Below are 26,791 nucleotides of genomic sequence, written 5' to 3'. Positions count from 1 at the left end.
TAAGAGGGGCGCCTGGGTGGCTCAGTGGTTAAGGCCTCTGCCTTCGGCTCGGGTCATGATCCCAGGGTCCTGGGATCGAGCCTCACATCGGGCTCTCTGCTCAGCAGGGAGCCTGCCTCCTCCTCCTCTCTCTCTCTGCCTGCCTCTGTGCCTACTTGTGATCTGTCAAATAAATAAAAATCTTTTAAAAAAATTTTATTTAAGAAATCTATACACCCAACTCCGGGCTCAAACTCCTGATCCCCCTCCCCCACCGCAGATCAAGAATCCCTAAAATATTTTTAAGAAAAGTATTATTTACTGATTTCTAATCACATGTGTCTATGATATTCTAACCACTTTGAAATGCACCCAGAACGGTGCAAAAATTGCAGTTTGCAGGCCAAAGACTGCCAGGGGCTTTTTGGTGTGAGAGCAAACCACACCGCTTGCTCTCACACCAAAAAGCCCCTGGCAGTCTTTGGCCTGCAAACTGCAATTTTTGCACCGTTCCGTAAGCAGAAGGTCCCCTAAGACAACAAACATGGATTCCTGCCTCAACTGGGAGTTTATAAAAATTTTCCATGGGGTGGCAGTAGCTCTTCAAGGAGTCGTGGAAAATGATCTCAGCTGAAAATTCAAGTTTTTTGGTGTTGGTGGGTTTGTTTTTGTTTTTGGGGTTTTTTTGGCCATTAAAGTGATATCTCTTTCATGCACGTGAACTTTGCCTACCTTAGACTAAAAGCCATGATTTAATAATTCCCCGATTTACAGAGCAAAACTGGTTTCAAGTGTCGCTCTTTTCTGGAATTTTCTCCATCCTATTCTCTACCAGCTCACGCGGGAGGCGGACAGAGGCTTCCTTCTACCTCTCAAGGTCATTTCCGAGCCAGCAGTCTTAATGAATGATGCAAAATGTGATTCCCACCACAGTGACCAGAAAGCCGTGTTCAAGGTCAGCCTTGCCAAGCGATGGGAAGCGAGAGGTAAGTGATTCTGGCATCTGGCAGTTTTTCGTGCCCCCCCCCCGCCCCGCCCCGAGTGTGTCCCTTACTTTCTCTGCTCTCGAGCTGGCTGCCCTGTTAATTTCTATTTTCTCAGAAATCCACACCGATCCCAATTTATGCTGAGAGTAGGGGACAAGAGTAAGAGAGGAGCCCAGTTAGCTCAAGTGCACCGGAGAACAAAAACTAGAAAGGGTGGGTCGTCACAGAAGAGAACTGTTTCTGTCCCAGAACAAAGGGGCCGATGGATAAGGCCAGGCTGAGCCCGGGCTCTGCCTTTTAGCAGCTGGGCCCTCACCTGACCTCTGAGCCGGTGTTTTTCAACCTTAGAAAGAAGAAGAACAATACCTAGTCACAGGATCCGAGAGTGCAGAGGGGAGAATGTCCAAATTAGTGGGAGTTAGCCAAATATTTTACCAAGCCATCCAAATATGTTTCCCTGCTGGCTTTTTAATTTTTTTCCCCCTTTGCCTGTTTCCCATCCCAGAAAGACGGCGGAATAAAAATCAAAGTCCTCATCCTCTTGTCAATCCCTTTTTGGCTGGCTGTCCTCCCGAGTTACACAGCAGGGTCACTCCGGAGCCCTCCCTCCAGCCCGAGGCAATGGCCCCAGTCCCCGTGGGTGGGGTGTGAACTTGAAGCTGCCACTTCGTAAACCCTCTGAATGCCCTTGAAGGGATTCTGCCTTACCCGGAGCCGTCACGTGGTTTCCTTGAGAAGGCCGCTGCCGGCCAAGAAACCCAAGATTTCGCTTAAGTGGATCTGGGAAGCAGCTGCTTCAAGTTCGACCTCTCAGATTCCGTGGGATCTCGCAGATTCCGTGGGATCTCACTGAGATCAGTGGACATACTTGCCTTCTGGTCTTAGAGCAGCATTTTCACGAGCGTCTTTACACACTAATTCAACAGGGAAAGTGGAGATCCGTGACCTGTAATTTGCAAGATCTTTAATTTACTCTAATTATAAGGACACTTCTGAAATTAATGTCCAGATAACCAAAGGCACTAGATGCCTCCTAGCAGGGCCTTCCTCCCTTCCCTCTTCTCTGTCCCTTCCCAAAACAATGCTTCAATTCAGGTGGGTTTGGGTTTTTGGGGGTTTTCTTGTTTTTTTTGTTTGTTTGTTTTGTTTTTTTTACTACTTTAAGTACTTTCTTTGCTGTGACCTAGTTCTAAAGCCCCTCTGATGAAAATATCAGCAGTTTTTGGTTAAATCAGTTTGTTTCGTTTTTTATATTTTGCAGATCTCTTGAGGTTTTTTTTTCCTTCAAAAAAAATTTTTTTTTCAAAAAAATTTTTAAAAAAATATTTTGGGGGGCACTGGTGTGGCTCAGTCGGTTAAGCGCCTGACTCTTGGTTTCAACTCATGTGGTGTCTCAGGACCATGAGATCAAGCCCCAGAGTCTCTTTCAGATTCTCTCTCTCCCTCTCCCGTTCCTTCTCACGCCTCCCCAAAATAAGTAAATAAATATTTTTTTTAAAAGATTTTATTTATTTATTTGACAGAGATCACAAGTAGGCAGAGAGGCAGGCAGAGAGAGAAGGGGAAGCAGGCTCCCTGCCGAGCAGAGAGCCCGATGCAGGGCTCGATCCCAGGTCCCTGAGATCGTAACCAGAGCCAAAGGCAGAGGCTCAACCCACTGAGCCACCCAGGCGTCCCCCAAATAAATAAATCTTAAAAAGAATTTTTTTTTCTCCCAGAGAGGAGTCTAACACAGGGCTTGAAATCACGACCCTGAGATCAAGACCTGGGCTGAGATCAAGAGTTTGACGCTTCACCTACTCAGCTACCCAGGCGTCCCTGAAATTTTAATTTAAATTCTAGTTAGTTAACATACAGTGCGATATTGGTTTCAGGAGTAGAACTCAGCGAGTCATCACTTAACATGCAACACCCGTCCCCTCCATAGAGCTGCCTGGGTAGCTTAGTCATTAAGCTGAGCCTTTGGCTCAGGTCAGGATTCCAGGGTTCCGGGATGGAGTCCCACATCAGGCTCCCGGGATCGAGTCCCACATCAGGCTCCCTGCTCAGTGGGGAGTCTGCTTCTCCCTCTGCCTGCTGCCCCCCATGCTTATGCTCTCTTTCTGACAAATAAGTAAATAAAATCTTTAAAAAAAGTGTCCTCCTTAATACCCAGCTCCCATCCAGCCCACCGTTCACCCACTTCCCTCCATCAACCCTCTGTTCTCTGTCTTTAAGAGTCTCTTAGGATTTGCTTTTCTCTCTTTCTCTCTCTCTCTTCTTTGCCCCTTGATTAAATCAGTTTTAAGTCAAAGCCATTCATTAAATAGGAATCTTCAAATGCGACTATTCCAGAAATTTTCTCCATGCCGCCTGATCAAGACTAATTTACTGTAATATTACCTTTTTTCTGGAAGGTATCTGCATATATTTGAACTGAACTCAACATTTTTTTAAATATGTCCTAAATCTAAAAAAAAAAAATTATTCTGTATTAAAACCAAAACAATTTTCATACCACTTCCCTTTCTAGGCTTTTTTGTAAAGTGTGGTCCTGATATGTCTTGGTAAAAAAAATGAATGTGTGCCAAACTTCCCCTCTTCGGAACAGATTCTCGCTTCCTACAGCCTTGGAAACCAGAGAGCGGCAGCCCACAGTGACAGCTTCTGGCCAAGAGCAAAACTCAGGCTGCTGGGGAACGGGTGTTCCTCTACTGGGGGCCACACACCCCCTGGGATGACCACACTGCATGCCTGGAACACCTCTGTACACCGTCCTAACCACATCGATAGCCCATTCTGTTTTTTAAAAAAATATTTTATTTATTTATGTGTCAGAGCAGAAGCAGGGGGAGCAGCAGAGGGAGAGGGAGAAGCAGGCTCCCCTCTGAGCAAGGAGCCTGACTCGGGACTTGATCCTAGGACCCTGGCGTCCTGACCTGACCCAAAAGCAGGTGCTTAACCCACAGAGCCACCCAGGTGACCGTGAATCTCCATATTTATTAAATAACTCCCCATTCCACCTCCCTCAGCTCCTGGCAACTGCCATTCTACCTTCTGTCTGCAGGAACGTGACTGCTCTAAGGATTGCAAAAAAGTGGAATCATACAGCATTTGTCTTTTTGCAGAAGCAAAACATTTTCAAGTTTATTTCTTTTTTTTTTAAAGATTTTATTTATTTATTTGACAGACAGAGATCACAAGTAGACAGAGAGGCAGGCAGAGAGAGAGAGGGAAGCAGGCTCCCTGCTGAGCAGAGAGCCCGATGTGGGACTCGATCCCAGGACCCTGAGATCATGACCTGAGCCGAAGGCAGAGGCTCAACCCACTGAGCCACCCAGGTGCCCTCAAGTTTATTTCTTGAAGTAATCTCTACACCCAACATGGGGCTCGAACTCCTGAACCCGGAGATCAAGCGTCACATGCTCCCGTGACAGAGCCGGCCCCGTGCCCCTGGGAGCACGGTGTTTTCAACCACACCTTCGTCCCACTGGAGGCACAGCCAGTGAACGCAAGATCTGAAAGTTTGAACTTTACGATGAAGTATGCAAAACACACTCACACACACTCACACACACTGACACACACACACGCTGTATAGAGCTGGGCTGCGTGGAACAAAGTCCATCTGTGGGGGCCACGGGATGTCTGTTCAGCGAAACTGCCACCCCACGTTTTTCACCTGGATGAGCAGAAGAGAAAAGTGTGCTTTTGGCAACTGGCAAGGGTCAAGGTCTTTTGAGTTATACAAGAACGGGCCTGCCGGAAGGCTTCTCAGGACGGATCCTGGAACTGAAACCCGACATGAAAACCGGTTGCAAAGGGAGGAGGGCCCCCCCCACCCCGGATCAAACCCAGGCCAGGTGTGGGCAGAGGGGCCTTGCGGGGTCGGAGCTCAAGCCTGGGAATTTCACAAAAGGCTGGTCTGGTTCTGCAGGTTTGGCTTTGAGGATCTGACCCTGGGCCTCCCCGTGTTATCTGCACTTCCCATGCAAACCTGGCCCAGGGTCAAGGTAGGCTGGGTCCAGGAGGAGCCGGGGAGCAGGTGCCTTGAGGACTTCGGCAGGAAGCCCGTCAGCAACCGCTTCTTACTGTCTCCACGTGGAAAAACAGTGTTCTTACTTGACAAAATGTTCTGGAAACTGCTCTGCGGTGGAAGGCGTTGCTGGTCGCCCCAGTGGTGGCAAGGCCAGATGGGGGCCCAGCGCAGGCTGGGGCAGCTGGGGTGACCCTCATTGCCAGGGGACACAGGTGGCCCGACCTGTGGCTTCACACATGTTCCTAAGATGGGGAATGCAGGCGGGGGAAGGCCCTCCCTGAGGCGTCAGGACTGTTCTTCCCCTTTCCTTTGTTGCTGTGCAATTTGTCTCGATAGCTCGACCTTTTCTTTCTTTCTTTTTTAAAGATTTATTTTATTCATTTATTTTAGGGGGGTGGGGCAGAGGGAGAAAGCAGACTCCCCACTGGGCGCAGAGCCTGACACGGGGCTCGATCTCACGACCCTGAGATCCTGACCGGAGCCGAAACCAAGAGTCAGAAGCGTCACTGACTGAGCCACCCAGGCGCCCCTCTACCCTTTCTTTTTAGACCATAAAGGCTTACAAGGGACTGGCCTCCAGTGCCTCCGGGTGTGACTGTGGGCCACTTCTGGGGCCTGGCGGGTGGGCTCATGGGCCAGGGATTCCTGGGGCCATCAGACCTCCTACAACTCACTGCTTGTCCACACAGCCCCTTGCCCATTCCCTAAGGGCTCATTCCAGCAACCCAGACCATCTCCCCTGCCAACCTGCAGGGGCCTCAGCCTTCTGGGGCCTCGTGGCACCCACCCCATTTTCACGGAGGGTCCCCGGGTCTGATGGGATATCCCGCACATCGGGGGAAGACTTTCTCAGGGTGCCAGGGAGGCCATGGTGGTCCAGAGATACGGGTGTGGGGCTGAGTGACACCTGCCATGTCCCCCTTTCCCCCCATAAGCCCCCGCCAGCCAAGGGAAACTGGCTGACTGTCGGCTGAGGGCCTCTCTCTCCCTCTCTTTCCCTCCCTTCTTCCTTCCCTCCCTTTCCTCCTCTTCTCTCACAGTCTGTGGTTTCCTAAAAGTGAAACAAGCATCCACCCTAAGACCCCACAATCCCATTTTAAAAAATATTTTATTTATTTATTTGATAGAGAGATCACAAGGAGGCAGAGAGGCAGGCAGAGAGAGAGAGGAAGCAGGCTCCCCGCCGAGCAGAGAGCCGGTCTCGGGGCCTGATCCCAGGATCCCGAGATCATGACCTGAGCTGAAGGCAGAGGCCCAACGCACTGAACCACCCAGGCGCCCACACACAATCTCATTTCTAAAGATTTTTTTTATTTGACAAGTAGGCAGAGAGGCAGGCAGAGAGGGGGAAGCAGGCTCCCCACTGAGCAGAGAGTCCGATGCGGGGCTCGATCCCAGAACCCTGGGATCATGACCTGAGCTGAAGGCAGAGGCTTTAAACCACTGAGCCACCCAGGCGCCCCTACACAATCCCATTTCTAGCCATTTATCCCAGAGAAGTGAAAACACGTCCCCACACAGACTGGTATTACGACCATAGCCACTTTATCCATGATAACCCCACTGGGGAGACCATCGCGATGTTCATCAAGGCTGGAGAAATCGTGCCGCCTCCAAGCAACGGAATGCGACTCAGCAGTAAGAAGGAATGTGATATTCTGTGACTCCAACCCCAAAGCATTAGAGGGGGCCAGGGAAATAAGCCCTACATAGAAAGTAGGGACTGGGGGCGCCTGGGTGGCTCAGTGGGTTAAGCCGCTGCCTTCGGCTCAGGTCATGATCCCAGGTCCTGGGTTCGAGCCCCGCATCGGGCTTTCTGCTCAGCAGGGAGCCTGCTTCCTCCTCTCTCTCTGCCTGCCTCTCTGCTTACTTGTGATTTCTCTCTGTCAAATAAATAAATAAAATCTTTAAAAAAAAAAGAAAGTAGGGACTGGATAAGTCCCTTGATAGGAAATTCTGGGACAGGCAAACGAGGGACAGCAAACAGATCAAAGATCACAGGGGATGGGCGGGGGTGGGGAGAGGATTAACCAAAGCAAGGGGGCACAAGGGCACTTTGTCGGTGATGGAAATGTTCTGGATCTTGGTGATGGTGGGGGTTCCGTTGGTAAACACATTGGTCAAAAACGCATTGAACGAAACCGGGAAAAAGGAATCATTTTCTTCTGTGTAAATAAAGTACTTGAATAATGGGGTTTTTTTGTGTGTTTGTGTGTGTGTGTGTGTTTAAGGCAGCTTAGCCCAGCTTGCCCGAGTGGGTGGCTCCGTTTGGCCTGGAAAGGGAAGCTGGAATGACAGGCATCCTGACCAACGCCTCCAGCACAAATGACTTAGGTGGCACAGAAGACCCATTGTGAGCGGACCGGAGTCTCTCTCTCCAGCCTGTGCCGCACCTGGTCCTCAGCCCGGCCAGCACGAACTGGTTCCCGTTCCCTGTGAGCCCTGTACCTTGACACCTCCCTGTCTTTGACCTGCTCCTCTCTGTGCTTTTAATACCCCCTACATTTTTGGTGGGGAGTTTCCATGCATCCTTGAGAGCGCCACTTGGGTGTCTCCTCCCCTGTGGCCTCGGGGCTCTCCCTACGGTGGGGCTGGCCTCACTGTATTATAACCTGTTACTCTTCTGTCCCCCCACAGTCCGTACCGCCTCGAGGTCAGGCATGGTGCCCGATTTCCCTCTGCACACCCCAAGGCACCTAGCACCTTCCCTGAATGCCCATTATGCAACACGCCCTGCCTACATAAGTCCGCCAGATACATTCCAACAACCTAATACCACGGATGTGATTCCCCCCAACTTGCAAATGAGGAAATTGTGGCTCCGAGACTTTAGGTGATGATGCTGGAGACCTCAATTCACCTCATTCAGGTGATGAGGCAGGAGGTGGCACCAGTAGGACAGAGAGCGGAGCTCAGTCCCTGCCTTCCGTGAGCTCATAGAGGAGAGCAGCTCACAGAGAGTGGGAAGCGTTCACCGAATGGAAACATGAGTGAATGAATGAAGGGGTTCGGGTGGCCGTTCCCCCACTTTGCAGTCTCCAGCAGCAGGAGCCCACAAGTGTAACAGCAGCTCCCTCCTCCCCCGCCTCCTCGGAGGGACCTAACCCAGGGAACTCCAGCGCATCCCATCTCAAAGGCGGCCAACTAGGGACCTTGGGGATTAATTCACCAGTGGATTCATAGTTGTTGTCGTTTTCAATGATTTTATTTATTTGAGAGAGAGAGAAGGGGGAGAGGTAGAGGGAGAAGCAGACTCCCCACTGTGCAGGGAGCCCAAATGGGGCTCGATCCCAGGACCCTGAGATCACGATCTAAGCTGAAGGCAGATGCTTAACCCACTGAGCCACCTGGACGCCCCAGATTCACAGCTTTCTCGTTGCGCTTATAGCCACAGCTATGTTTTGTATTCTGCTATAAAAATCTTTTGATTTTATTAACAGTTTATGCCATCGCTGCTTGCCTTTTGCCTTGCATCAATGTAACGGCTCTGGAGATGTGCCTAGAACGAGGCCCGGAATGCAGCCAATGTTCCTCCAGTATTCGTTGGAAGTTCTGTCCGTGCACTTTTATGAAGCTTGATTTTGAGAGACTCAACTTTCCTAGTCAGATTTTTAAAAAATCTTTAATTTCCTATGTCTGTCCAACATGCAAGGAAATTGCTTGCAGATAATTTCACTTGACTTGAAAACAAAGCATAACCTTTGATTCGGGGCCAAGTGTGCCTGGTTTTCTCCTCCTTTCCAGTTTATTGGTACAACAGATAGAATTGCGCTTACTCCATGGTACCACCCCGAACAGGGCAATTGGCAAACCGGTACCTATGCTCTGCTTTATGCTTTTATAAGAATTAAACCTATCATCAAAGTATGATGAAACCGAATTATTGCTACTTATAACAACATGGGGGAATCTCATAAACAGAATACGGGGGGAAGAGAAAGGACACAGAAGAGTGTGTACCGATCATAATTCCGTTTACGTAAACTTCAAAAAGAGTGGGGGTGCCTGTCTGGGCCGCGTGACTCTTGATCTCGGGGTTGTGAGTTCGAGCCCAACGTCGGGTGTAGAGATTACTTAAAAATTAAATCTTTTTTTAAAAGATTTTATTTATTTATTTGACACACAGAGAGACCACTAGTAGGCAGAGAGGCAGGCAGAGTGAGAGGACGAAGCAGGCTCCCTGTGGAGCAGAAAGGCTGATGGGAGGCTCTATCCAAGGACTCTAAGATCATGACCTGAACCAAAGGCAGAGGCTTAACCCACTGAGCCACCCAGGCGCCCCAAAAATAGAATCTTAAAAAAAAAAAAGTTCAGAAAGAAACACAATGTATCTGTGGTCATGGAAATCAGGGCAGTGGTTATTATGGTGGGGGTTGTGGGGGAACTTCTGGGACATTGTCACTGTCCTATGTCTTGGTCTGAGTTCTGAGCACACAGGGGTGCCCCCTGTTAAAGTTCATAAAGCTATTGACTAGTCTGTGCTCTTGTCTGCTTGCCTGGGATTTTCGAATAAAGAAGTTAATGGGGGGGGCGCCTGGGTGGCTCAGTGGGTTAAGCCGCTGCCTTCGGCTCAGGTCATGATCTCGGAGTCCTGGGATCGAGTCCCGCATCGGGCTCTCTGCTCAGCAGGGAGCCTGCTTCCCTCTCTCTCTCTGCCTGCCTGTCTACTTGTGATCTCTATCAAATAAATAAAATCTTAAAAAAAAAAAAAAACAAAACTGAACGGGTCGGGGCGCCTGGGTGGCTCAGGTCATGATCTCGGAGTCCTGGGATCGAGTCCCACATCGGGCTCTCTGCTCAGCAGGGAGCCTGCTTCCTCCTGTCTCTCTGCCTGCCTCTCTGCCTGCTTGTGATCTCTCTCTGTCAAATAAATAAACAAAATCTTTAAAAAAAATAGAAAAAAAAAAGAAGTTAATGGGACAAAGCCAAATTTCAGCACCTTTTCTAGAATAAAGGAGGGGCTTTTCATCATTTGCCCTTTAGTTCTGTAAGCCAGCAAAGAGTTACAATGAGATAAAATGTGGTTTGGGAGGGAGATGGGGGGAGGATGGGCAAACCGGGTGAAAGGGAGTAGGAGGTACAAGATTCCAGTTATAAAATAACTAAGTCCGCGGGGACAAAAGGCACAGCATAGGGAATATAATCAATGGTATTGTAATCGTGTTGTATGGGGACAGATGGGAGCCACGCTTGTGGGGGGCCCAGCATGACACACAGAGTCCCAGAGTCCCGGGGCTGTACTCTTTGAACTCCTAACACTGATAATAACAGTGTTTCATTTCAGTTAGTCAACATCTGGGACCTGTTTGTTCTTCTGCAGTAATCTATAAGATTACCTGTATCTATTTCATGTTGTTATTACTTTTTCGTTTCATTGAGCATTAGTTTCAGGCGTAGAACACTGTGATTTTAGGGGCGCCTGGGGGGCTCCGTGAGTTAAAGCCTCTGCCTTTGGCTCAGGTCATGATCTCAGGGTCCTGGGATCGAGACCCGCATCGGGCTCTTTGCTCAGCGGGGAGCCTGCTTCCTCCTCTCTCTCTGCCTGACTCTCTGCCTACTTGTGATGTCTCTGTCTGTCAAATAAATAAATAAAATCTTAAAAAAAAAAGAACACAATGATTCTACAACTCTGCACCCTGGTCTAGGTTCAACGGCAAGTCCAGCTCCTGCCTGTCTTCCAACAACACTGTCAACCATATTCTCTACGCTGTACCTTTCAACCCTGGGACCTATCCATTCCATCCCTGGAAGCCCGGACCTCACACCCCTCCGTCCCTTTTGTCCATCCCTCCACGCCCTCTGCCCTCTGCCCTCTGCCCACCACCAGTTTGTTCTCTCTTTGTAACAGTTTGTATCTGCCTTTATTTGTTTGGTCATCCATTTTCTTTTCTCAATTCCACATGTAAATCAGATCATAGGGTGTCTGTCTTTCTCTAACTTCTTTCACTTAGCATAATGCCCTCTGGGCTCACGGATATGGTCACAAATGGCGAGATTTCATTCTTTTTTATGGCTGTGTGCTATTACTCGGAGCTATTTTTATTGATTGGCTTCTTAGGATTTTGCCCAATGTGATTGTTTCAATTTGTTCTTATAAATTTGTTTAGAAAGCAAATACCTTTTAAAAATGAGGGGCACTGGGGTGCCTGGGTGGCTCAGTGGGTTAAGCCTCTGCCATCGGCTCGGGTCATGACCCCGGGGTCCTGGGATCGAGCCCCACGTCGGGCTTTCTGCTCGGCGGAAGCCTGCTTCCTCCTCTCTCTCTGCCTGTCTCTCTGCCTACTTGTGATTTCTGTCAAATAAATAAATAAAATCTTAAAAAAATAAAATGAACACCTCCATGGTATGTGGAAACAAAAATGTTCCTACAGTTCATTTCTAAGTTAGCTGGTTACTGTTTTGTCTGCTCAGTAAATGATGTTTAGCTGTTAAATGTGAGTACGTGAACACACCCAAGAATGCCACTTTGGTAAATGAGGCCATTTTCAGGATCATTTTCAGATCCCAGAAAATCCCAGATCCCAGGAAACCAGCCCATTCTGTATGCTAAAGAACTGGCATCGTTCCAGTATCAGTAATGCTTATTGGGAAATGCCCTTCTCTTTTGTTTCTTTTTTCTTTCACTTTGAACTCTATTTTGTGATTAAAAATCAGGAGAGTTCTACCAAAATCCAAATTTCTGACTTCTCTTAATCCAGAAAATCTGGTGACAAGGGACCTGTGTTTCTGATTGGGAACAAACGGCTGACTCATTTTATCAGGCCTTGTCATGTGACAGGGACTTACCCTGGGCCAGGACTTCGGGTCAAGTAATGAAAGAGATGAGATCTCTGCTCTCAAGAAATTAGAATCATGGGGCGCCTGGGTGGCTCAGTTGGTTAACTGCCTGCCTTTGGCTCAGGTCATGATCTCAGGGTCCTGGGATGGAGCCCCACGTCGGGCTCCCTGTTCAGCGGGGAGCCTGCTTCTCCCTCTCCCTCTGCCTGCTGCTCCCCCTTCTTGTGCTCTCTTTCAGATAAATATATAAAACTTTCTTTAAAATTCCAGAATCCTGATTTTTTTTATTATTTTTTATTTTTTTTAAAGATTTTATTTATTTATTTGACAGAGAGAGATCACAAGTAGACGGAGAGGCAGGCAGAGAGAGAGAGAGAGGGAAGCAGGCTCCCTGCTGAGCAAAGAGCCCAATGCGGGACTCGATCCCAGGACCCTGAGATCATGACCTGAGCCAAAGGCAGCGGCTTAACCCACTGAGCCACCCAGGCGCCCCATGAATCCTGATTTTTTTTTTTTAAACAATTTTATGTATTTGTTTGTTTGAGAGAGAGACAGCAAGTGAGTGAGGGCAGGGTGGGGGGCAGAGGGAGATAGAGAATCTCAAGCAAACTTGGAGTTGAGCACAGAGCTCAATGTGGAGCCCGCTCCCACTCCCATGAGATCACTAACTGAGCTGAAACCAAGAACCAGATGCTTAACTAGCTGTGTCACCTAGGCACCCCAAGACTGATTTTTTTTAAGGATTTTATTTATTTATTTGACAGAGAGAGATCACAAGTAGGCAGAGAGGCAGGCAGAGAGAGAGGGGGAAGCAGGCTCTCGCTGAGCCGAGAGCCCAATGCGGGGCTCGATCCCAGGACCCTGAGATCGTGAACTGTGCTGAAGGCAGAGGCTCAACCCACTGAGCCACTCAGGTGCCCCAAGATTGATGATTTTAATCTATGTGTGTAGGAAGGATTCATGAGCTGGGAATAAGGGGTCAGGATCAAATGGGAAGGAGTACAGGTAAGACTGTGGGGTGGTACAAATGGTCTACACTTTGATGACAATGGTCACCATGTATTTGTCAAACCTCAAAGAACTATACTCTTAAAATGGGTGTATTTAGGGGCGCCTGGGTGGCTCAGTGGGTTAAAGCCTCTGCCTTTGGCTCGGGTCATGATCTCAGGGTCCTGGGATCAAGCCCCACGTCGGGTTCTCTGCTCAACGGGGAACCTGTTTCCTCCTCTCTCTCTGCCTGCCTCTCTGCCTACTTGTGACCTCTCTCTGTCAAATAAATAAATAAAATCTTTAAAAAAATGGGTGTATTTAGGTTAATTTTACAAATCCATTTTGTTCTCATTACGCATACACACACACAGGGTAACCACCTGAAGTGGTCGATGTGTTAACGGATTTATTACAATAACCATTTCACCTTATCATAATAACTTGATGATTTCATAAAAATCATCAGGTTGTATGCCTTAACCTTACACAATGGTACATCAATTATATTTCAATAAAAATGGCAAGAGCATAAAAAAATAAATTCCTATGCTAAAAAAAAAAAAGATCCATTCTGGTGTCACACAAAACGGTTGAGTGGGCAGCTCTGGGGGTCAGTCCCTCCTCCACTGAAGCAAACATTGAGTTGAAAAGAATGAGTGTAATCAACGATTTCAGAACTCTGGGGCCTGATCAAGCCCTTATAACAACCAGAAGAGTGCTTGACGAGGGAGAGGCTGCTGTTTCATAACCAGCGTGCACAAAGCAGCCGCTATTGCCTAGTGCTTGGTCCCCACCATGACTGTGGGCAGAGGAGCCTGTGTTTCTGGAGAGGCTGGATGGGTGCCAGGGTGGGCAGTGGGGAATATCGTCCTTCAAAACTTTGGGGTTGTGCACTTTGGTCTGTCTGGTGGTTACCAGAGCAGACTAGTGTAGACAGGTACCTGCTTTTCCCTCTCGGGCTCCCTTGTGCTGGTGTTCCCTCTCTTGCTATCTCTCTGTCATAAATAAACAAAGTCTTAAAAAAAAAATTAATGTTAATCCATCTCAAACTCTTCAAAACGATTGAGGAGAAAACACCTCCTAACTCACTCTATGAGACCAGCCTTACCACGATAGCAAAGCCAGACAAAGACACTAAAGGAGAAGAAAACTATAGGGGCACCTGGGTGGCTCAGTTGGTTAAGTGTCTGAGTCTTGATTTCAGCTGGGATCATGGTCTTGGGGTCACGAGACTGAGCCACAACAGTTTCTGTGCTGGGTGTGGAATCTGCTTAAGATTCTCTCTCCCGCGGCGCCTGGGTGGCTCAGTGGGTTAAAGCCTCTGCCTTCGGCTCGGGTCATGATCCCAGGGTCCTGGGATCAAGCCCCGCATCTGGCTCTCTGCTCAGCAGGGAGTCTGCTTCCCTTCCTCTCTCTCTGCCTACTTGTGATCTCTCTCTCTCTGTCAAATAAATAAATAAAATCTTAAAAAAAAAAAAGATTCTCTCTCCCTCTTCCTCTGCACCCCCTTCCCCGCCCCCTCATGCTCACTCGAGCTCTCTCTCTAAAAAAAGGAAGGAAGGAAGGGAGGGAGGGAGGAAAGAAGGAGAAAACTAGGTCAATATCCTTTATGAATACAGATGCAAAAATCTTCAACAAAATACTAGCAAACTGAATTCAGCAGCACATTAAGGGGATTATGCGCTATAACCAAGTGGCGTTTTGCTCTGAAATATGAAAATCAATCAATGTAATACATTTCATTAACAGAAGGAAGGAGAAACAGCTACATGATCATCTCAATTGAGCAGAAAAATAATCTAACAAAAAAAAATTTTTTTTTGAGATTTTATTTATTTGACAGAGAAACAGACAGCGAGAGAGGGAACACAAGCAGGGGGAGAGGGAGAGGGAGAAGCAGACTCCCTGCTGAGCAGGGAGCCCGACGCAGGGCTCGATCCCAGGACCCTGGGATCTCGACTTGAGCAGAAGGCAGAGGCTTAATGACTGAGCCACCCAGGCGCCCCGATCTAACAAAATCTAACACTGTTTCATGGTAAAGTCATAATGAGCAGTGGAAGACTGAAAGCATTTCCCCTAAGACTGGGAACAAAACAAGGATGCTGGGGCACCTGGCTGGCTCAGTCAGTGGAGCGTGTGACTCTTGATCCTGGGCTTGTGAGCTTGAGCCCATGTTGGGTGTAGAGAGTACTTAAAGATTAAAAAAAAAAAAAAAAAAAAAACCTTAAAAAATAAACAAAGCAAGGATGTCTGCTTTCCCCATTTAATTCCCCATTTATTTTCCACATAGAAGCCCTAGTCTGAGTAATTAGGTAAGAAGAAAAAAAGGCATCAAAATTGAATAGGAAGAAATAAAATTATTCCAGTTCACAGACAGTATGATGTTATATGTAGGATGTCCTAAAGAACCAGGCAGAGGGAGAAGCAGGTTTCCTGCTGAGCAAGGAGCCAGATGTGGGAGTGGATCCCAGGACTCTGGGATCCTGACCTGGGCTGAAGGCAGATGCTTAACCGACTGAGCCACCCAGGTGTTCCAAATCACTCGTGTTTCTATAAACTAAGCAATGAGCAAGTTGAAAAGGAAATGAAGAAAACAGGGGTGCCTGGGTGGCTCAGTGGGTTGAGCATCTGCCTTGGGCTCAGGTTGTGATCTCAGGGTCCTGGGATTGAGTGGGGTGTCAGGCTCCCTGCTCAGTGGGGAGTCTGCTGGCCCCTCTCCCTCTGCCCCTCCCCCTGCTTGTGCGCACTCTCTTTCTCTAATACGAATAAATAAAATATTTTTAAAAAAGGAAATTAGGGGTGCCTGTGTGGTTCAGTGAGTTAAAGCCTCTGCCTTCCGCTCAGGTCATGATTTCAGGATCCTGGGATCGAGCCCCGCATTGGGCTCTCTGCTCAGCGGGGAGCCTGCTTCCTTTCCTCTCTCTCTGCCTGCCTCTCTGCCTACTTGTGATCTCTGTCTGTCAAATAAATAAATAAAATCTTTAAAAAAAAAAGGAAATTAAGAAAACAACTCCATTTCCAAGAGCATGAAAAAGAATATGATACTTAGGAATAAATAAACTTAACTAAGGAGACCAAAGTTTTACATACTGAAAGCTTCAAAACACTGCTGAAAGAAACTAAAGACCTAAATGAGTAGAAGGATAATTTACAATCACAGAGCACAACAGTCACTATTATCACAATGATGATACTACCTGAAGTGAAAAACTACTACTCTGTGCAAGGCACTCTAACAGCTGTAGATTGGAAGTGACTACAGATTCAATAGAATCCCTATCAAAATCCAATGGCGGGGCGCCTGGGTGGCTCAGTCATTAAACGTCCGCCTTCAGCTCAGGTCATGATCCCAGGGTCCTGGGATCGAGCCCTGCATCGGGCTCCCTGATTCTCCCTCTCCCACTTCCCCTGCTTGTGTTCACTCTCTTGCTGTGTCTTCCTCTGAAAAATAAATAAATAAAATCTTAAAAAAAAAAAAAGTTTGGTGGCGCCTCCAAAAGTTCAACATGAAATTACTGTATGACCCAGGAATTCCACTTCTAGGACTATATCTCAAAGGAAAACGGGGTGCCTGGCTGGCTCAGACAGGGGAGCCTGCTGCTCTCAATGTCTGGGTTGTGAGTTCCAGCCCCACAGGGGGCTTAGAGACGACTAAAAAATCTTAAAAAAAAAAAAAAAAGACAAGAAAAAGCAGTGAAAACAGAAATTCAAATAGATACTCAAAAGGATAGTTCATGAATGCTCATACCAGCATTATCCACAATAGACAGAAGATGGAAATGCCTCCCATTGGAAGAGTGGACACGCAAAATAAATACATATAGAACGGAAAAGTAGCCATAAAAAGAAATTTCTGTTGCATATGCTTCAGCGAATAGCACTGAAAACTTGCTAGATGAAAGCAGCCAGTTACAAAAGGGCAAATATTGTGCAATCCTCTTTTTATGAGGTATCTAGAAAAGGCAGAAAGTACAATAGAAGTTATGGGGCCCCAGACGGAGAAGAAAATGGGGAGTTACCGCCTAATGGTAGAATTAGTGTTTGGGTCCTGCCAAAGTCCTGGAATCCGCTCACTGTGAGGGCTGCACCACACTGTGGAGGTCCTTGATGTCACGAACAGTCCCCCTAGAAATGGTTCCAACAGTGGGTTTTATGTTATACATATTTTACTGACAACCGAACCAAAATGCATACCAAAGTGAGCATTTCTTTCGGACTAGTTGGATGGACAAGACCGTGGGAAAGGGGAACCTTTCCAACATTGTGGGTCGATGATGCTGTCTGGGGCGTGGGACCGGGGCGAGGACTGGGGACGCGAACTTGCGGCGTGCTGAGCACGAGCGGGGGCCTGAGCTAGGACACCAGAACAGGGGGCTCCTGGGCACAGTTTCTAAAGACGGACAGGCGTGTCCCGAGCTGTTTCTGTCCTCCTGCAAACTGTATGGCCACGGACAGCCCTAACCCGCCCTGGGATTGCTCCGCTCTGGCTGACGGCGCCCCCCGAGGATGCAGCTGCTTTGCTGGGGGGGGGGGGCACCTCCCACCCCCCCCACCCCCACTCAGGTGCCCTACCAGCTCTCTGGCGGCCACGTGCTGCTGGCGTTTCCAGGAACGCCCAGGACAGGCCTGCTCCCGGGCTCGGAGGAGGCCCCTTGGCCGGCGATGGGAACCTGCGGGGAGAGCAGAGTCCAGGTGCCCGCGGGGCAGCACTTCCGCCCCGCCTGGACGACCGTGCCCCCCCCCCCCCCGGGGGCTGCAGGGGACGTGACGAGCCGGCAGGTCCTGCGGCAGGGATGCCCCGCGGCACACCCGGCGGGCAGGCGGGCAGAACCGGGAAGTGGGACTGGGACCCGCACCCGGAGGGCGGGACAGCCTGACGCGCAGGGTGCAGTGGAGAGCCCGGACCGCTCAAGCTCGCCTCGGAGACGGATGGAAGTGGAAATGCAGAAACCTTGCTTGGGGAGAACGTGTGTAGGTGTCTGTGTACATATGCATGCCTGTGTCTGCATGTCCATGTGCATTTATCTATGTCTGTATACGTCGTGGTGTGGGGGAGGCTTTTCTCACCACTGATTTTTAACACTGAACACATAAGGGAGAAAATGGATACATTCCACTGTATCAACCATAAAACTTAAGCACAACAACGCACCAAAAAAAAAAAAAAAAAAAAAAAAAGTCACGGTCTAATGACAAGCTGAGAAAATATTGTAACACACCTAAGGAGAGAAACCCAAATTTCTTTCATTTTATATAGCACTCGCACAGGAGAGTAAGATGGGGGGGGGGAAGCAAAGGACTTAATGGAGAAAATGCAAACAGGAATGTCCTTTGCAGAAACATGCATGAGAATGGCCAATAAAAAGATGAGAAGACACCCAACTTGGTTCAAAATCAAGGTGCACAGCAGAACTGGGGAGGTGGGGTGGAAAGGAATGCTCCTTTTCACTGGAATTGGGCAGGTGTGGAGGAAGTGGACGTTTTCATACCCTGTCTTGTCCAGTGGTGCAGTCTTTCTGAAGTGCGAACTGGCAGTCTGTATCGACCTTTTAGGTGCACAGGTCCTTCGATGTGATCATTTTGCTGTTAGGCATTAGAAGGCTAATACTCAGGTTATTTTATTTTTAAGAATTCCATCCACCTTTACTAGTCAGTGCAAATGCGACCTCCTCCATGTAAAATTTCCTGTCTCCGTCTCTAACCTTCTGATATGATCTCATGGTGGCAACAACCTGACTATACCTTGTATTTGATTCACTTATCCTATCTGCCTGGATGAGATGCCTGGAGCCTACAGATAGGCAGCAGTAAAGAAGTCAGGCTGGGATACAGGCTCATTTAGATCCGAGTCTGGATTTTGCCATCTGTGTATCCTTGGCTAAGTACCTTAACCTTTCTGAGCCTTTTTAGCAAATGGGGAGTTGTGGGGTTTTTTTATGTTTTTAAATTATGTGTTTTTTCTTTTTTAAAGATTTTATTTATTTATTTGACAGATAGAGATCACAAGTAGGCAGAGAGGCAGGCAGAGAGAGGGGAGGAAGCTGGCTCCCCACTGAGCAGAGAGCCCGATGCGGGGTTCGATCCCGGAACCCTGGGATCATGACCTGAGCGGAAAGCAGAGGCTTTAAACCACTGAGCCACCCAGGCGCCCCTGTTTTTTTTTTTTTTTTTTTTTAAGATTTATTTATTTGAAAGAGAATGAGAGAAAATGAGAGTGGGAAGGGTCAGAGGGAGAAGCAGGCTCCCGGCTGGGAGCCCCAGGCTTCCTAAATGGGGAGGTTTTAAGCACCTACCACAGTGGGGTTTTGTTGGCACGCCAGGAAATAATTAAGAGTGGAGCACCGGGTATGGCTTCAAAGAAAGGAAGGCTCAGTCTTAGCTAGACAGCAGAGACAGGCTCACAAGCTTTCCGGAATTTCATACATTCTCAGATTCTTACCAGTTCTTTACGTGTCCCTCACTTCCCCCATTATCTCAGGGCCAATCTGAATTCATTTGGGATGGGAACACACAGTTTGCAGGAATAAATCAAGTTCATCTAAGACCCCAGGTACAACCCAGAGCCTGGCCAGGCTGCTCCCCGTGTGCAGGGGGAAGAGGATGACTGAACACCTTCCCACAGTTGGGAAGACAAAAAGTACTTGATACACCCATGCCATGGTGGCTAATTTCATCTTTGAGCAGTTTCCTTATCACTGGCTTTTTTCCCCTCTCTGATCCGTTGTTCAAAAATTCACTTTATTCTTGGTTGAAAATTTCTCCAAGAGCATCTCTACTTTAATTATTATTATAAACACGAGGTCATGAAAGGGGAGTTAAAAAAGGGTGATTAAGAGTCACCAGAAGACGAGAGAAGGCTTGTGAAATGCACAGATAAAAACTCAAGTATCTGGATCACTGACGTTAAACTGACACTGGAAACATATAGAGAAAAAGGAAGGAATGGGGAGATGTTTTCAGCATGTAAACGAGACTTTCCTTTTCTTGGTGTTATGAAAGTCAGGCTTCCGTTATGCATTTTGTTTGGAAATAGCTTTCCTTGAGACAACTGTACGCTCAGGTTTCTGAGTCCTCTATAATATTTTTGACAGAGATATATACTCTGGAAGGACATGCTACTTATATTACTCGTTTTTTTTATTATTTCTATCATCTGATCAGTCAGGCCCACCTTAATCAGGTGGTAAGAGTCAGTCTTGTAAATGTAGTTTCTCAGATATTAGAATATAAAGCATTTTTTAAAAAGATTTTATTTATTGGGGTGCCTGGGTGGCTCAGTGGGTTAAAGCCTCTGCCTTCAGCTCAGGTCATGATCCCGGGATCCTGGGATCTAGCCCTGAATCTGGCTCTCTGCTCAGCAGGGATCCTGCTTCCCCCCCCCCAACACACCCCCCCTCCTCTCTGCCTGCTTGTGATCTCTGCCTGTCAAATAAATAAAATCTTTAAAAAAAAAAAAGATTTTAGGGACGCCTGGGTGGCTCAGTTGGTTAAGCAGCTGCCTTCGGCTCAGGTCATGATCCCAGCGTCCTGGGATCGAGTCCCACATCGGGCTCCTTGCTTGGCGGGGAGCCTGCTTCTCCCTCTGCCTCTGCCTGCCATTCTGTCTGCCTATGCTCGCTCTCTCTCCCTCTCTCTCTGACAAAAATAAATAAAATCTTAAAAAAAAAAAAAGATTTTATTTATTTATTTGACAGACAGAGATCACAAGCAGGCAGAGAGGCAGGCAGAGAAAGAGAGAGGGAGAAGCAGGCTTCCCGCTGAGCAGGGAGCCTGGTGCAGGGCTCCATCCCAGGACCCCAAGATCATGACCTGAGCCAAAGGCAGAGGCTTTAACCCACTGAACCACCCAGGCGCCCCGAATATAAAGCATTTTAAAAATGAGCAATAGAGGGGCGCCTGGGTGGCTCAGTGGGTTAGGCTGCTGCCTTTGGCTCAGGTCATGATCTCAGGGTCCTGGGATCGAGCCCCACATCGGGCTCTCTGCTCAGCGGGGAGCCTGCTTCCTCCTCTCTCTGCCTGCCTCTCTGCCAGCATGTGGTCTCTCTGTCAAATAAGTAAATAAAATCTTTAAAAAAAAAAATGAGCAATAGAGGGGCGCCTGAGTGGTTCAGTTGTTGTGTCTGCCTTTGGCTCAGGTCCTGATCCCAGGGTCCTGGGAAGGAGCCCCACATCGGGCTCCCTGCTCAGTGGGAGGCCTGCTTCTCCCTCTCTCTCTCCCCTTACTTGTGTTCCCTCTCTCACTATCAAATAAATTGATAAAATAATTTTTTAAAGATTTTATCTATTTATTTGACAGAGAGAGATCACAAGTAGGCAGAGAGTCAGAGAGAGAGAGAGGAGGAAGCAGGTTCCCCGCTGAGCAGAGAGCCCAATGCAGGGCTCGATCCCAGGACCCTGAGATCATGACCTGAGCCGAAGGCAGAGGCTTTAACCCACAGAGCCACCCAGGTGCCCCTAAAGTGATAAAATCTTTTTTAAAAAATGAGCAATAGATTTCTTCAGTCAGAAAAGAAACATGCACATGTTGTTCACATTTAAAAATAATGTTTGGAAGGCTAAATTATACCATGTAATATTTATAGAACACTTAACTTAGAGTTTCTAAAGTATTTTCGTTTGCGCATCATCTGATTCCCCCAAATCCCAGAGGGAAGCAGAGAAAATATTATAGAGATTTTACTTGTTACAAATTAAGTTACGTGATTACATCCATCTGAACATAATGCTAAACAGAAAACCATATTCCTCTAAATCCTGTTAACCAGCCCCCTCCAAGAAACCCTGTTTGTTTCAACGAGTTTTTCGTGAACATTAGGTGTACTGACTGCATAGGGCAGATGCTAGCATGAAAGGCACAGCAAGAGCTGGAAGGTCGGTTTATATCACACCTACATTATTAATTATTATGAATAAATTATAACTGGGATTCAGTCCCCCCCCTCTTTTGGAAGAATTCTGGAAGAGGTCACCCTGATCCAGCCTTCTAAATATTCAAATTATCCAAATGGAAAACTGTGCAAAAACAGTGTTTTATAATCGGTTAAAAAAGCATCCTTGTAATGACAAAGGATTTATCCGCTAGAGTGCAGATACCCACCCAAAAGCTAACAATTTCATTGTGGCCCAACCCCCGTGATCTGGACTGACCTGGACCGATCCTAACTGGGAGCGCCGAAGGGAGAGAGCAATTGCTGGCTTACAAATGATACGTTTTATGGCTCATTCTCTCAATTATACAGAAAACCAAGAAACTGGACCCAGAAGATACTGGGCTTCTATCAAGTGCCATTATGGGGGGTAAAAAAAAAGACCTCTGTTTAGTTTCCATCAAAAGCCTGGATGTGCTCCTGAAACTAATGTAAATTATGTGTCAACTATGGTTCAATAAAAATAAAATAAAATATTAAGAAAGACTAGGGCCGGGGCGCCTGGGTGGCTCAGTGGGTTAAGCCTCTGCCTTCGGGTCAGGTCCTGGTCTCGGGGTCCTGGGATCGAGCCCCACATCGGCCTCTCTGCTGAGTGGGGAGCCTGCTTCCCCCTCTCTCTCTGCCTGCCTCTCTGCCTACTTGTGATCCCTGTCAAATAAATAAATAAAATCTTAAAAAAAAAAAAAAAAAAAAAGACTAGGGCCCCTGGCTGACTCAGTGAGTAGAACATGGGACTTCTGATCTCACAATTTTTTTTTTTTTAAAGATTTTATTTATTTATTTGACAGAGAGATCACAAGTAGGCAGAGAGGCAGGCAGAGAGAGAGGAGGAAGCAGGCTCCCTGCCGAGCAGAGAGCCCGATGCGGGGCTCGATCCCAGGACTCTGAGATCATGACCTGAGCCGAAGGCAGCAGCTTAACCCACTGAGCCACCCAGGCGCCCCCTGATCTCACAATTTTAAGTTCGATCCCCACATTGGGTGTAGAGATTACTTAAAAATGAAGATCAAAAAAAGGAAGACCGGATGTGTCATGAAAATGAGTATGTCAAGAGCATCTCAACTTTTCCTCAGAATCATGGTTTGGGGCAATTTAAAAATACATGACAGAGTCACAGACAGATTAAATTATTCAGTTCGGATTCAAAAGAGCATCTTTAAAGAAGAGCATTAAATGATCTCTCAACAACAGTAACCTTGAACAAGTGATGTGAGCATGATTCTGTCAGCATGGGAGCTCAGGGTTTCCTGACCAGGGTGGGTCCATGATAAATGGTCCCATGATAGGGGAGAAGGCAGACTCCTGATACCAAATATTAAAAGTCTCAGGAGAACGTGATTAACTTTCAAGACTGTTGAAGACATTCCAATATTACCACACCACTTGGTATTTAAAAGCAATCTACAGGGGTGCCTGGGTGGCTCAGCGGGTCGAGAGGCCTCTGCCTTTGGCTCAGATCATGGTCCCAGGGTCCTGGGATTGAGCCCCGCGTTGGGCTCTCTGCTCAGCAGGGAGCTGGTTCCCTTCCTTTCTCTCTCTGTCTGCCTCTCTGCCTTGTGATCTCTGTTGAATAAATAAATAAAATCTTAAAAAAAAAAAAGCAATCTACAAGGCTGGGAACTCAGTCTATATGAAGATGCATTCCTATCAGTTGGTCTAGAATTCATCTCTTGGGGCGCCTGGGTGGCTCAGTGGGTTAGGCCACTGCCTTCGGCTCAGGTCATGATCTCAGGGTCCTGGGATCGAGTCCCACATCGGGCTCTCTGCTCAGCAAGAAGCCTGCTTCCCTCTCTCTCTCTCTCTCTGCCTGCCTCTCTGTCTACTTGTAAAAAAAAAAAAAAAAAAAAAAAAAAGAGAATAGAATTCATCTCTTGACTGGCCAAGCCCCATTAGACTTGGGTTTTGTCTCCCAGGTATACAGTAGAATGGTGTCATACTATATGGACATTCATCTACAAGACTGCATACACTAGTTTAAACATTATAAAGAGAGGGGCATCTGGGTGGTTCAGTGGGTTAAAGCCTCTGCCTTCGGCTCAGGTCATAATCCCAGGGTCCTGGGATCAGCCCCGAATTGGGCTCTCTGCTCCGCGGGGAGCCTGCTTCCCCATCTCTCTCTGCCTGCCTCTCTGCCTACTTGTCATCTCTCTCTGTCAAATAAATAAATAAATAATTTTTTAAAAAGATTTTATTTATTTATTTATTTGTCGGAGAGAGAGCGCGCACAAGCAGACAGAGAGGCAGGCAGAGAGAGAGAGAAGCAGACTCCCTACTGAGCACGGAGCCCAACATGGGACTTGACCCCAGGACCCTGGGATCATGACCTGAGCCGAAGGCAGCGGCTTAACCGACTGAGCCACCCAGGCGTCCCAATAAATAAATAAAATCTTAAGAAACAAAACATTATAAAGAGAAATATTTGGGGGCACCTGGATGGCACAGTTGGTTCAGCATCTGACTCTTGGTTTTGGCTCAAGTCATGATTTCAGGGTACTGGGATCAAGCCCCACATTGGGCTCTGCGCTCAGCCCGGAGTCTGCTTGATACTCCCTGTCCCTCTCCTTCTGCCCCTCCTGTTTGTGCTCTCACTCTCTCTCAAATAAATAAAAAGAAATATTTGAAACAACTCAAAATAAATTAACATGCAAGATTCTGCCACCTGTTGGCCTCCGTGCACTTGGGTCTTAAGTCAGCAGGATCCAAGAGCTGCAAATCGGTCTCTTGTTATGAACAGGATTCTGACCACAGCAAGCTGTGTGCGATTTAACAAAGGATCCCACCCTAAACACAAATCATTTGTTGCCCAACCCCCCAAACAGCCGTTTGAGCCTACGCTGGAAAAACAACTCTGCCCTGCTGAGACGGTATTCAAAGTGGCTCATCCCTACAGTCACAATTAACACAGCACCTATCAGTGAGGTGAGGCACCAGTTAGCCAAGAACAGTAAGTTACCACCAGTAACTGACAAGGCGGTGAGGCAGGCCTTAAGGAAGACTGTAAAAGCGTATTTGTGACTATAAGACATAAATGTGGGGGTTACAGTCCCCAACAGCAGTGGGCAGAAAAAATGAGTGGGAACCACACACCATTGCATACACCCGTCATTGTCTCGAAAGGGCCAATTCAAAGCCAGCTGAAGCTTGAGGAACTGCTTTAGGATTTAATGGTTTTAGGAATTGCTTCAACCCCAAAGAACTTGGGCGTTTTTCATTTAGCAGCAGCAAAATTCCACACCGGAGCCTTATACTCCTAGACGCCGGGGGCAAACACGCTTTTAATGATGACAAGTGTAATCTGGACTAAATGAACGTCTGCCTCTCCTGCTCACTTTCTGACACTCTCCAGATGCGACTCCATGACACCAGGACACCCAGTGAGTCCTTCCTTCGCTGTCCTCAACCTTCCAGGGCAAACACACTCACCGATGCCCACAGCAGCTGAGTGTTGGCCCCAGCAAGGCCGGCTGCTCCTATCAGCTCCACAGCAGACTTCCCCAAAGTTACCTTTGTTCCTTAAACATCAGTCGATTGTACGTGCTCCTGGGAATATGCACTTTAATTAAATATTCCAAGATGTTAATGAAATGCGAGTGCGAAAAGAAAACTGTTCTTGGGAAAACGAAGTGAACGCTTCGGAGGGAGACTCGACAAAGGGCAGTCAACGATCGCATGAGGCGGGGACAAAACGCCTGGAAAAAGGTTGTAGGGGAAATCGTGAACATGTGGGGACCGTCTGCCATCAGACTGCTCCCGCAGGGATCTTTAAAGTCTCTATCTAATTAAAAAACAAAAACCAAAACCCGCCTGGAAATTCTAGAGGCGGCTGTCTGGGTGCGGTCCATGCAAGAAAGATGGGGCACGCCGCTCCGTGAACGAGGACTCCGAGGGAAGGTCTTGGACCTACATCAAAAGACTGGCTGCTCGGAAAGTTTTCTTTCCAGCGACAAAGGCTGGAAAAAGCGTCGTGGTCGCCACCTACCGAGGAGGAGGGGGTGGGGGTGGGGGGACGGCCGGCGTGCCCCCCCCCCCCCCACGCCGTCCCCACTGGGGACAGGAATCGCGACATCGTTCGGTCTTGTGCTTTTGCAAAACCCCCTAACGACCTCCGGGCTCGAGTTTTGTAAACTTCTGAGTTTCACTTAGGGGAAGAGCCAGGTCTCGTCCCTCTCGACATTCTCGAATGCTCATCAAGTTGAAAGAATAATTGGGGGGCGGGGGGGGGCGGGATGTTCGGTCACATCTCGGCGCGGTTGACCGAACAAAACGAGCGGGCTGCAGGCAGGTTTTCCGCGCTCGCTCCGTGGCTTCCCCTCAACTTTGCTTCTCCATGTCCAGCGAGGGCGCGGGAGGAGAGCCTGGGGCGGGGGCGGGGGGGTGCGGGGCAATAAAAGCGTCCCCTCCCGTCGCCCCGTCCCAAGTTGGGGCAACAGTCTCCTCCGGCCGCTTTGGGGGCAAGCTTTCAAAACTAACAGAGGAGTTCTTTGTGTCCCGGAGGGTGGTGCAGGGCGGAGGAGGTCCCTTGGCGGAGCACCGAGAAGGGCAGGCCGCCCTGGGGCGCCCCGGCCCTCGCCGCGTTCCGGCTTCGCCATCGGCAGGGAATCTCGGGTGCAAGAGTGAGTGCGAGCCCTGGACGGTGGCTGAGGCCGACTGCGGCGCCGCACTGAGCAAGCGGGGGCTGCCTGCCCCGGCCTAGAGAGGCGCCCCGCGCCCCGGCTCCCCTCCCCCACCCGGGCGGCCGCGCAGGCCCCAGGTGCAGCCATGTTCTTGCTCCCACCACCCGCGCCTCCATTGACAGTCCTTGCCGGAGAGGGCCGGGCGCTGCGCTCGCCGCGTCCTCGGGTTCGGGGCTCGCCCGCGCGAGGCTTCCTGGGAGGCGTAGTCCACCGCCCCCGCCGTCGCGTTGATGGGGACGAACCCGAAACTACAACTCCCGCTGGGCGGCGCTGCGGGTGCGCACGCGCAGCGCGCCTTCGAGGAACAAAAAAAAAAAAAAAAAAAAAAAAGGAGGAGGAGGGTGAGAGAGAAGCTCGGAGAGCAGAGAAAAGGGGCCACCGATCGCCCCCCCGCTTCCCCGCACGCGCTCTCTGGCTGAGGCCGCCCGCCTGCCGCGGTTA

At 48.5% G+C, this 26,791-nt stretch overlaps 1 long non-coding RNA gene across 3 annotated transcripts; it reads right to left on the bottom strand.

Moving 5' to 3' along the window:
- Window positions 1–251: 251 nt before the first annotated feature.
- Window positions 252–26,631, bottom strand: LOC125090472 (uncharacterized). 3 transcript variants are annotated; one of them, XR_007124343.1, is made up of 4 exons: window positions 24,337–26,631; window positions 16,770–16,875; window positions 488–1,911; window positions 252–427 (listed from the first exon to the last, which is right to left on the bottom strand). It is a non-coding gene; the product is annotated as an uncharacterized LOC125090472 (long non-coding RNA). The 3 variants fall into 3 exon arrangements; XR_007124341.1 differs by lacking the exons at window positions 252–427; window positions 488–1,911 and adding an exon at window positions 8,243–8,582; XR_007124342.1 differs by lacking the exons at window positions 252–427; window positions 488–1,911; window positions 24,337–26,631 and adding exons at window positions 8,243–8,582; window positions 17,323–17,893.
- Between the last annotated feature and the right edge of the window lie 160 nt (window positions 26,632–26,791).

This window comes from Lutra lutra, chromosome 18 (assembly GCF_902655055.1).
Source record: "Lutra lutra chromosome 18, mLutLut1.2, whole genome shotgun sequence".
NCBI classification, from domain to species: domain Eukaryota; kingdom Metazoa; phylum Chordata; class Mammalia; order Carnivora; family Mustelidae; genus Lutra; species Lutra lutra.
This window is presented reverse-complemented; position numbering and strand designations above follow the sequence as displayed.